General features: G+C 44.5%; 4 non-coding genes across 4 annotated transcripts; 1 reads left to right on the top strand and 3 right to left on the bottom strand.

Moving 5' to 3' along the window:
* Positions 1-10,528: 10,528 nt before the first annotated feature.
* Positions 10,529-10,601, bottom strand: Trnaa-agc (transfer RNA alanine (anticodon AGC)). Its single transcript has one exon. It is a non-coding gene; the product is annotated as a tRNA-Ala (tRNA).
* Positions 10,602-10,717: 116 nt separating this feature from the next.
* Trnay-gua (transfer RNA tyrosine (anticodon GUA)) lies at positions 10,718-10,806 on the bottom strand. Its single transcript is given in 2 exon segments — positions 10,718-10,753; positions 10,770-10,806. It is a non-coding gene; the product is annotated as a tRNA-Tyr (tRNA).
* Positions 10,807-10,997: 191 nt separating this feature from the next.
* On the bottom strand, positions 10,998-11,090 carry Trnay-gua (transfer RNA tyrosine (anticodon GUA)). The gene is made up of 2 exons: positions 11,054-11,090; positions 10,998-11,033 (listed from the first exon to the last, which is right to left on the bottom strand). It is a non-coding gene; the product is annotated as a tRNA-Tyr (tRNA).
* Positions 11,091-11,393: 303 nt separating this feature from the next.
* Positions 11,394-11,466, top strand: Trnar-acg (transfer RNA arginine (anticodon ACG)). The gene has a single exon. It is a non-coding gene; the product is annotated as a tRNA-Arg (tRNA).
* The last annotated feature ends 470 nt before the right edge of the window (positions 11,467-11,936 follow it).

Genomic DNA, 11,936 nt, shown 5'->3' with positions numbered 1-11,936 from the left:
TGTGTGTGTGTGTGTGTGTGTGTGTGTGTGTGTGTGTGTGTGTGTGTTTGTGTGTGTGTAATAACTATATATAACTATTGATGGGGATAATTTAAATAACGATGATTAGGTGTGCAAGAGATTTTATATGAAAGAGGTTTACTAGATGGAGATGAAGAGAAAAAGAGAAGGGAGAGCAAGACATGATGGGGGAAAGAGGAGGAGCACCCCAACAGAGAAAAGGGGAGAGGGTCAGAAGACAAGAGGCCAAGAGCAAGAGAGAGACCAAGAGAGACCCAGAGAGGGACCATGTGTCAGGTTGTTCTCTTTAAGAGGCAAGATAAGCACGCCTTCCAGGTGTGGCCACCTGGCCAGTGACACACAATGACATCATAGGTTGCTAGGCAACCCAGAAGCAGGTTTGGTTCCAAGATACTAACATTTCTCCCCTTTTCTATAATTAAAAAATGGGCTGCTTTTCATGTAAGGTAAGTTAAAGTATGTAAATTTAGGTTCATTAAAAGCAGCTCTTGGTTGTCAGGCAAGAGGTTAAGAGAGAGAGAAGAAATAATAGCAACAAAATGGTCAGATTCCATGGTCAAGAGGAGGAAGGGAAGCCTCTGCCCTGGAAAATTTCGGGTAGAGGGTTGCAGGTAGAGAGTTGCCAGCCATGCAAGGCAGCAGGTCAGGACTGAGGAACACCCAGAAGCAGGTTTGTTTCCAAAATACTAACAACTATAATATATAAAATATATAATTGTATAGAGTAACTATTACTACTAGTAGTCATATTGTAAGAAGCTTGACCAAATTAGATCACATAACCAAAGGCTGTATAGTCCTACATTGTCCTTCTGAAGACTAGAGATGTGCAGAAACCAATAGCTTCTTAATGCAAGAATCTGGAAGTCTCAGAACAAGAGAGATCAATGATGCAGTCTCAGTCCAAGGCAGAAGGACAGAAAGGACCTGAAGAGTCACTGATACAAGTTTATATTCAAAGGCTGGAAAATATGAAATCTAATGTCTGAGGATGACAGAAGGAGCAGACACCAAACCACCCAAAAAGAGCCCAGCATGTACACAAATTTGAAATGCACCCTTCTCCTTTTTTTGTTCCTAGGTTCCAATCGCCCATAATTCTGAGTATGTCTTGCCTATCAGTTAGAAGACTGACATGCAAATTGGCTCTAGAGAGAGCTTCATAATGCATCCAACAGATACTGTACAGACTTTCTAGGTCTCTTTAGTCAGGTCAGTAACCAAGATCAACCACTACGTTCTTTAAATTAATAGCATAGTCATGACTTATGTGTCCACATCCTGAGAACTGCATCCTGAGGCAAGTCTGTCAGTGTGCAGTCATCAGGCTGGAGTTCCACTAACCCAGCTGGCATAGGTAACTATGCACTTGGGCTCTTTGCCGTGTCCTGTTGCTCCTAGGCTACACTCTGAAACCGCACTCGTGCAGAGTGCTGCAGGCAGTTATGGCACAGTGAAGCATGTGTTTGTGCCCCTGATATAAAGCTGACAGAAAGGCTGAAAAGAATGGAAGCTGCTCTGGCTGAGCAGTGAGTTAGCTGAAGCCTGCGGCAGGAGGGCAGACTGCTGTAGACCGCGGCGGAGCTGTGCACAGGGGTGTTCAAATAAACAAGTGAATACGTAAATGAACGTTACTGCTTCGAACACCATTTGGCATTAGCTTACTATAATCTTCCTTTCTGAGGTTTATTAATTTGTAGTCTATGTGCATGGGCATTTTTGGCTTACATGTATATCTGTGTACCATGTGCACCCAATAACCTGGGAGACCAGAAGAAATTAGTCAGGTCCCCTGGAACTGGAGTTCACACGATTGTTTGCCACCATATGGATGCTGGGAATCAAACCTGAATCCTCACGAAGAGCAGCCAGTGCCCTTAACTGATGATCATATATCCAGTTCTGTTACTATGATTTTTTTTTCCTTGTATACTTTTCATTTTGTACTTTTGTGAGATAAACATTTATTAAACACAGCTGTAAACTACTTTCTTCAGATCTTCACTATGCAAGCCTCTTCTATGTTTGTCTTTGAACCTGTTATTGAAAATTATGACACACGTACACAACATTGGCCTAGAGTCCTCTCCAGCAAGATGGCTACAAATGTGTCCATAATGCGCCATGTGTGGCACTGTAACCACAGGAACATCACCAGGTGCTATAATCCTATGGGCCGCCAGAGGATATGGCACTGCCCCAGCACTGACTGAAAAGCTGTCATGAGTGCATACTGATTCAGAGCCTCTGATGGAAATAATCCATCCCTCCTAAAAGAATTCACTGAGTACTCACCATATGTTCCTATTGTACAAAGCTCTGCAAACTCAAAAACTGGAAAGATCAGGCTACTGCTCGAAAGGAGCTAGCATGATGGAGAGAACACATAAAACATGTAAGAACCACAGCAAGAGAGAGATGGTGAAGAGTGGCAGGAATGGGGATGGCTTTGTGCGTTGGGCAGCTTTTAAATGCAATCAGGAGAGGCACGTTTGCGGAGACATGGAGGCACAGCATACAGAGAGCCTCAGAGTATTGGGTAGTTTAGCCTAGAGTGAAGAATCCTCTCCCACAAATACTGTAACAAAAGGTTGTTTCTTAAGTACTTACTAAAATCGGGTACCAAGAAGTCATTAAAAGTTTCTCGTGAGAAAGCTTTCAGCAGCTCAGGTGTGTGTTGGTAGAATAACCTTCCTGCCATTATGGGGACAAATGACAGTGCAGCTTCCAATAGTCCAGTAAGAGGCCAGAAGGCTCTTACATCAAGCATCACCGGGACAGGCAGTAAGACTGTCCTTTGGGGTTATGAAAGTAGGCTGCTTGGAGATGACTCAGATGCTTATATGAACTTCCAGTGCCGTTGCTGTACAGGATGTCACTATGAGTCAGCAGGCAGACTCTCTGGGTTCTGTGGTCCTGGGAAGAGGACCCTCACCCAGCTGGATGTAGATGCTGTCATCTACAAATGACATAAATAAGTTATCAGTGTTTGTAGGAGGGAAATAGCTCAGAAACAGTACTACTTTTGATTTTAAAACCCCACCTCCATTATTTGATATACAGTCAATTCCTAGCCTTCTCCCTTCCTATCCTCTGCTTCATTGGGTTCTCTGTCTTTCATTTTTTTCTAGAACTGTCCATGTATGCCACATGGGATGGGAATACAACCAATTGTTAAATAATCTTCACTCTACCCTCATCCTCTTTTTTCCATACCTTGATCCTGCCTTCTTTCAAAGATCAGCCATCTACATGGCCAGTTTGTGTGTTGGGAGTGAAACACAGGCATGTACGCTAGAGAGGAGCTGGAACATTTAGCTTACTGACAAATCTTCAAAGTTCAGGAGACAGAGACCATTCTGGAACTAACATTTAAGGCTTTCATGGAGTTGTGAATACAGCACAGTATCCTGGGGAGGGGGAGGTTTCTAGGATCCCAGGATCTCTCACCAGCAGGACTTTATAGGATGATGAAGATGCTCTCTCTGTGCTGTCCAACCTTTCTGCTGAGTGCTGAGAATGTGTATAGGACTAGTTTGGAATTTAATGTTTTAACTGTCTTAAACAAACTTAGTTTTCTGTGACAGGAAGCCATTTTATCCATCAATATGTTTTATGCCTAGGTGTTTTAGGGTTTTGTTTTGTGCCCTTTAAATACTTCTGATGTATCTGTGAACAACCCAGTGCATTTCTTGTCAGGTGGTTGCTCAAGAGCTTAGAGAGTTTTGTTATTAATAAAGATGGAACTGAGCTTGTACCAGAAAGGGCTAGAGACGGCTCTCTCTTGAAGCATTTCCTCCCAGTGAGACAGCAGATGCTGAAGCATCAGGAGACACAAGCTGTCTCCTTGGTGACAATGAGTGACAACATCCTATGGAGAATCTAGAAGTTCTTTGTTTTGGTTGGCTTCCCCAACTCTTTCCTCATCTCCCCATCTCCTCTCCTTCCCCAGCATTCCTCTCTCCACTTCATGTCACATGTGTCCTATTACCTCCTGCCTCCTTCCTCCAATTCCTGTTTTCTCTCTCCCTTTGTGAGCCTGACTGCTAGTTTCATGACTTACACCCACCCTCATCCCCACATCAACACACGCGTGTAACAATTAGAAGGTAATACACACACGTGTGAGGGAACATGTGGTTTTGTCTTTTGAACCTTGGTATCTCACTTAATAGACTTTCCAGTTCTATTTTACTACAAAGTAATGCTCCTCATCTTTTAAGACAATTGGATAGGCTGGCTAGCCGGTGAGCCTCCTCCTGTCTTCACTTCCCAGCACTAGGGTTGCAAGTGTTTTAATGTGGGCACTTGAGCCAACTCCTGGGCCACAAACTAAACCTTCTTTAATTATATGAGGAAAAAAAATGTTAGTTTTTGGCAATACACATCTATCTACCATATCTAGCCATTCATCCTTTCCTTATTCCCATGACTACTGTGAGCATAATACACGTTCCATAAATAAGACGACATTTTATTTGAAACTTAGATGAACTGGTTTTTTTTTTTTTGCCAGGCACCATGCTCTGCTGTGTTCTGCACAATGTGGACCTGGAAACATGACTCTGGGGACATAGGAATGAAGAAATGACAGGCCTACAGAAGGGCTAGGTATTCTGTACAATCAAAAGCTCAGAAAGTTTATTGTGCATATCCCAAAGGCAAGGCACTACCTAGCTTGAGTCGGGAACCTCTGAAGGAAGCAACCTCAGGCTGCAAACATCGAGAGGAGGAAGCTTGTGGTTCATAATTTCTGTGTACATTGGTTTCAACTAACGGCCAATTGTTTCTCACTAGTATTTGGACCAGGGGAAGACTTGGTCATCCTCTGAGCCCCTCCTGGGGAAGGCTTTGTCACTCTATAGGTCTGAAGCACTGGGGTCCTTAACATGGACTCCATTTTAACAATGGTTGGCCAGTCGGGACTTCATCTGCTCCCCACAAGCCTCCATCCATCAGGTCTCCCAGATATAACGGCTCTTCCTTTGGTTTCCTATAGCCAAAGATATGGTTTTAAGAGGAACTTCCTAGACAGCTGTGAGTGATTTTCAAATGCTGTCTTTCCAGCATTTGGGAGGTGGAACCAAGGCCATCTGCACTATGCAAAACCACGAGCCCTTACAGCAACAGCGGAAGCAGGGCCCCAGTCATCGTTTGTTTTAAGGGTTTGCCTTCCTGGAACTGAAAAAATTACTCTGTTTTCTGTGCTATGGTGACTGTCATCGCCCACACTGAGGGCCTGGGGGGGGGGGGGGAATCTGCAGAGCACTTTGCCATGCTGCTTCTGTCTATGTGGCCTTTTACAGTTTTTCTTGCTACCTGGCAAGAAGAAGTTTGAACACATAATTTTTAATGAGAAATAACATTTCATAAAAATTAAAATCACAAGGAAGTGACTAATTTGAAAAGTGCTTGAACGCTGTGGCATTTCTTCTATTAAGCTGATTGTATAGTTCTCATTGGAAGCTGTGTTTTATCTTGATAATTGCTCCAGCTTCAAAGCTGTTCTTTATAAATTTCTCTTCGTCATAAAGCTCTCTGAGGAAATGTGTGAAAACTCACATATTGTACTTTCTTCTGAACAGTTCTTGGCACAGTTTATGTGCTAGAAATATACAGTGACAGTCCAACAAATGGTACACATTTGAACCTGACACCTGGGCTCCAGGTCATCCTTAGCAGAACACTAACCACACACCATGCCTCCATGTCCTTGATGTCTGCAGCTTCCAAGAATGTCTTTTAAGTTTTACAAAGCAGATAAAATTCAGACAGGTTAGCATCACAACTGTAATTTCCAGTGAAATATGTATTATGGAAAAAGGCAGCAGACATACACATTTGTGCTAATAGCATAAACACTCTTTAAGGCTAGCTCTGAAAAGGCAAAAGCCTTCTGTGAAGTAGAAGGGGCAAAAGCCCACTTGATATTAACTTTTAATATGATTACACATTATAGAAGGGAAGCTTATTTTTTATATACATCCAGACGACTGGATATATATAAATATAGCACAATTAGAAACATTTTTTTTTTAAGAATGTACTTAAAAGACAAGCCAAAGGAAATTTAAAATATTGAGCTTGGAACCTTGATAGTGGATGATATAGTGGAATGTTTTTTATCAGAGTTAGATTAATAAATCAGAGCTCTAGTGATAAATATCAGAACTCTGGACAGTTAATATAATAGTAGCATAGCAAGAGGAGGAAATGTGAAGCACTTCTAGCTATTTAGGATCATTAAATAACCCTAGATCTTCATAATTTGCATTTACCAACCTCGATGCATCTTATTAGACCACCAAACATTTATAACTCCCACTTATTAACCCTAAACACTTTTTTAGATCCTCAAACACATTTTTAGAAGTTCATAATTTAAACTTCTGTATCCTTTGGCCTTGTACCCAATTATTTACCATGAGACATGGGTGAGACTGCTGTGAGCAATCATTGTCCTTTAACTAGAGGGATGGTAAAAGGCCGGTTTTTTTGAGTTTGGAAACAAATTAGACTTATGACTACACCTGAGAGTCACAGCTCTAGGGAGTGAAGCTTAAGGCCTGGTCTCCTGAATATGAAGAGGACTGAGAAGGTATCTGAAGATAAGTTGGCAATATGTCCGTGGGACCCGAGTGTGAAGTTAAAACAGACCTGCAGTGTTACTCTGGGCTGGATGAGGGTGGTGGAGGTCGCTGAATCTAGGAGCCATTTGTCCTCTGCCAGGCCAAGGAGCTAGAAGTGTTTGTGGCTCTTGTGCTGGTTGAGCCTCCATGGCTTGGCACAGAGGACCAGCCTGCATGGGAGCATTTTGAGTTCCAGAGGCTAGTCAAAAGGCAGGCAAGGCATGGCTTGTTGAGGCAGGTGCTGAACCAGCGTCCCTCCTGGCTGCATTTGAAACAGTTACCTGGCAGAGTTGACTTTTGGCTATACCCTCCAGGGATGAGGGATTGTAGACCTCTTGTTTTCTCTGCGGGAATGCTGGCAGTGTCAGGGCAGCAGCCAAGGTCTGGAGCATGGTTTTATGCTGTAGCTGAGCCTATCGGGAAGGCTCCTCTCCGGCTTTAAAAATTATTCTTACCAACTCTTGTATGGTGACTCAGGGACCATTCTCACCTGTTTGGTTAAGATGGCAGTCAGACCATGTCCGCATCTGTAGGACTATTCATATATTTTTGGACATGTTAGAGAACTTGATCATCTATGAGATGATTGACTATTAACTTGCATTTATTAACCATCAAATATTAGGACTTTAGGTTTTGTCACTGTTAAGTTGGAGCCTTAAAAGTCATAAACATAGTCCACCAAAGAGAGAGCATAACAGTTTTCTGTATGATTTAGTATTTAAAAAGTCCATATCTTATAAAAGTCTAAGGCTATACTATAGATTAATAATATTACCATTTTTAGAAAACAGGACCAAGTGTATTTTAACCTTTTAATAGTGAAGATATAGCAACATGATCAAGTTTTAACATAAACAAATAAATGCCTCTAAAATCAATAGATCTCAATTGGAATTATATTATATAGTTTAAAGGTATCTAGGCAAAACTTTTATTTAGTAACCCTCGAGTTATGAGTTTTAAAACCAACAATATAGTAGAGCAGTATAGAACAATTTTTAAATTACATTTGAATTTATATCAAACCTATTAGCCAGAAAGTCTAGTGGTGAATCTGGACCACAGACAGCTCATGGTGGGAGAAACAGCATTTATTCATTAATTTAGAAATTGGTAAAAGACATAGGCAGTTAGATACACATTTTTAATTAGCTTAATTTGAATAGACCTTTATAATCTTGAAAGTTTAGCATCATATAATAATTATGTTGAACCGGAGCTGAATCATATATACAGCATGTTGTAAAAATATAACTTTAAATTTAAAAATCTATACCCATTTAAAATGAGACTTGTTGCTTTTAGTCTAAAAGGAGATAAAATAAAGAGAGTTAATTATGACTAAGGAAGTCTTATAAATGTAAACCCAATGAGCAAATTATTAAATAATTAGATAAGAATTTACAGCATCTTAAAATATTTTTTTGATAGCAGAAAAAGAAATTAGAGGATTTTTATTTAACGGGAGAGCAGGCAGAAACAAACAGATAGGACTTTGAGAAAAGAAAAGTAAGTAACGGAAGTAAAGGGAGGAAAGGGAGCCTTGACTCAGAAGATACTGCAGTTTTGCAGCTCAGTAGGATGGAGACATGGCTCTGCCCTCCTTATACCAAAGCCAACAGGTTAGTTCGCCTTGTGCTGTGCACAGCCTCAGCAGCATGGCAGGACTGGGGTCCTGTGACCCCGGTGCTTGCTAGCCTGATGGCTGTCCTGGGCTCTGCGCCTAATCGCAAGAGCACAGCTGGAAATTCACTTACCTAACAGGGAGGGTTTAGAAGCAGGTAGTATGCGTTTTAGGTTTCAGCCTGCTGGCAAAGGAGCTATACCTTCCCAGTTTCCCCAAGCCAGTTCTAGTGCAGTGTAGGTGATGGGTGAGGGAGTAGGCCAGCCTCAGCCTAGTTCCTGGTGCTGGGAGCACACGGCACCACATCTGAGCATCTGTGAGCAGAGTGCCAGGTGCTCGTGGTGAAAGGCAGTTAAAAGGCAAGGCAGAGCAGTTGAGAGAAAGTGTAGGTTTGGCCATATGTGGTTGAGTGGTGGTTAGTGATAGGTGGAACAGAAGACAAATCTGTTGCAGGCAATGTGGTCCTGGCATGACCAGACTAGACAAGACGCTACCCAGAGAGCTCTTCCTGGCCCGATGTACCAATGTTACTAATTTAGACTTGATGCGCACAACAGATATTATATTAAAGAGGTCTATTGAATGCAAAGAGAGAGAGGGAAGAAGAGAGGGACAAAGACATGATAGGGGGATAGAGGCGGCGCCCCGACAGAGAAAGGGGAAAGAGCAAGAGGGCGAGAAAGACAAAGTGGCGGCTTGGTCCTTTCATAGTAATGTCTGCCAGGTGCATCTGCCACACACCTGGTGGGTGACACATGATGACATAGGTTACTAGGCAAACTAGAAGCAGGCTGCCTAAACAGCTAGTAAAATGTCTGTGGTTACCCACACGATTACATGACCCTGCCACGAAGTGCTCCATAATTTCAGTCTTGATCACTTCCCTTGTTTGGGGGATCCATGCAGCCCTCTATTGCACTGTCTTACGTAATTATACACCACACATAGGAACATTCAAGTGAATCCTCAGGGCCGCACTGCAGGTGTAGGAGGTTGACTAGGCCTCCAGGTGTTGAAATCTGTCCCAGTCTCTGCAGCATGCCAGCAAAATGAAAGGCCTTATTTATGCTCCTCATCCTACCTCCCCCTTTCCTTCCCTCCCCTCTTCTCTTTTCCTCCCCTCCCTTCCCCTCCCCTCCACAGCCCTTTCCTACTTTCCTAGTGATAACAGCAGTGTTTATTGTGCACCAGGCTCTAAGAGATTCCAAGTTTTAGCTTAATTGTGAGGAAATGCCACTATGGCCATCCTGATGTACACTGGTGAGCTTCTCTGATTCCCCTGTCGGGGCTGCCGACCTCAGGAAGTGCCTTGATTTTGGCCCAGATGCTGTCCTTCCTATTTGCCTTGCCCCCTCCTCTGTGTTTTCCTCATGTACAGTTAGAAGGGTTACCGTCACTGTTCCCGAGTGACAGGGCAGTGGCTGTGCGCTGTGGCGAACACCAGCAGGACTGGCGAAGCCCAGGAAGACAATGAAACAGAGGCCTGCTGGAGGTCATGCCGTGCCCCGCCATCACAGCACTTGGGAGGCACAGGCAATTTAAGGCCAGCCAGGGGACTGAAGTCCTGTGTCAACACTAAAACATTTTAAAATACGTAATTTAAATGACTCGATGATTCAAGTAAAACCTTACTAGAAATAACAGAATGAATAAGGAAACAGAAAGATAGAAAGTGGGAGACGGCAGTAAATTGCAGCAGGTTGTATACATATGAAACAAAAGTACACAAGGTTGCCCAGACTCTAAAACGTACAAAAGAATCATGATTTATTATAATCCTCAAAGGGATAATAATTCTGCCTTTTATCTGAAAAAAAAAAAAAATGAGCGTTCTGTTATGAGAACTACAAGACAGCTCTGGCTTCATTAACTTTTTTTGCGACTCTGTGCTAGAAAACAGTAGAGGAATAACCGATTACCAAATTTCTAAAATTGTTTGTTTCAGACTACGGTGTGTGTGTGCCTGTGCGTGTCCAAGAGGGCACCACCAGCCTTGCCATTGCCGCCTCACGGAGCCGCTCAGCCCCAGAGCCTCAGCAGAGGCAGCGTTTGAAGCTGGGACCATTTCCGGGTCCGGGTTCTGCTCCCTGTTGTCTTTTCCTACAGACCGAGTCCCTCATTTGCGTTTGATGCATGCCTGGGAGTTTCTGACATCACACAAAATGCAAGGTTAAAATGTACCTCGCTGACTTTTCCCGACCCTCTTCCTGGTAGATTATCAAAACGAAAAGGAAACCCGAACGCAAAAGACTGGAGGATGCGGGCATCGATCCCGCTACCTCTCGCATGCTAAGCGAGCGCTCTACCATTTGAGCTAATCCCCCATCGGCGACTGCTTCCCTTCCTCTGGTCCTCTAGAGGACGGCAAGAGCACTGCTAGTCAAAATTTGTTTGGAATGGGCCTCAACAGAGGCTCGAAAGCGCAAAAGTGACAGCCCTTTCCTTCGAGCCGGAGTCGAACCAGCGACCTAAGGATGCCCGCGGACACGCGCCTACAGTCCTCCGCTCTACCAGCTGAGCTACCGAAGGGAGCAGAGTGCCAATGGGCGCCGGGGCTCTATAACGCCGCCCTGCGCCTCCGCGCGGCGCTCTCGGCGGACCCGGTCCTCCGGGAGAGGGCGGCGCCGGCGCAGGGAAACCGGGGCCCGCGGAGCCGCGGCGGGGTGGGTCCTGCCTGGGCTCGCTCGCAGCAGCGAGGGGTAAAAAGGAGTAAAACGGTCTCCTTCGAGCCGGAGTCGAACCAGCGACCTAAGGATGTCTCCTGCCGGGAAGTCAGCTACAGTCCTCCGCTCTACCAGCTGAGCTATCGAAGGGACGTAGGGCTCATGCGTGCCCTTTGACCCTGAACACACGTACGGCTCAGGAGTTGCGCAGAGGCCTCCGGAGCTGAGCATGCGCGCTTCGCAGGACGTACGTTGCGCGCCGTGCACGGCTCGGCGCGGGAGCGCTGCCAGGGCCGCCCTCGCCGAGCCGCCTAGGAAGCACTCCAGCACGGTGTCCTGGGAGGCCCAGGCGCGGGTTCTCGGGCCCCGCCGTAGCACCTCGTCCTTCCTCGCCCTTGCCACCCGGGTGGACTGTTTGTGATCCTGAAGGCCCCCACGACTTACCCCGCCGACGGGCCAGTGGCGCAATGGATAACGCGTCTGACTACGGATCAGAAGATTGTAGGTTCTACTCCTGCCTGGCTCGGAGCTTTTGATATCTCCTCCTTTTAAAATTAAACATTCTGAATAAAATCCAAGACACGAAAACCTCAAAGATAACAATGCAGTTTGCGTTTCTGTAGAGGTGTCTGGTGTCAGCTGGACACTGAACCTCCCTCCACATAGGCTGTGCGAGGAAATTCGCCAAGAGTCCTCAACCCATTTTCCTTGACACTGTGTCCACTTCAGTTGTTAGGGCTTTCTGGTTTTGTTTTTTTAAATCCACCCAGCGGTTTGAGAATTTTCACCAAGCAAGATGTTTGAGCAAAATGAGCTATGTGGACATTACCAAGCCGCCAAGATAGCAGCGCTCTAAAGTCTGGCATTTTGAAGGTGTGAAGTTTTAGCTATATGTCTAGGAGTGGTATAGCTGGATCTTGAGGAAGCACTATTCTCAGTTTTCTGAGAAAGCGCCAGATTGATTTTCAAAGTGGTTGTACAAGGTCACATTCCCAC

Source organism: Psammomys obesus, unplaced genomic scaffold (genome assembly GCF_907164565.1).
Source record: "Psammomys obesus unplaced genomic scaffold, mPsaObe1.curated_primary_1811, whole genome shotgun sequence".
NCBI lineage: Eukaryota > Metazoa > Chordata > Mammalia > Rodentia > Muridae > Psammomys > Psammomys obesus.
Note: the sequence above shows the minus strand (reverse complement) of the source record. Positions and strands in the feature narration are given on the sequence as shown.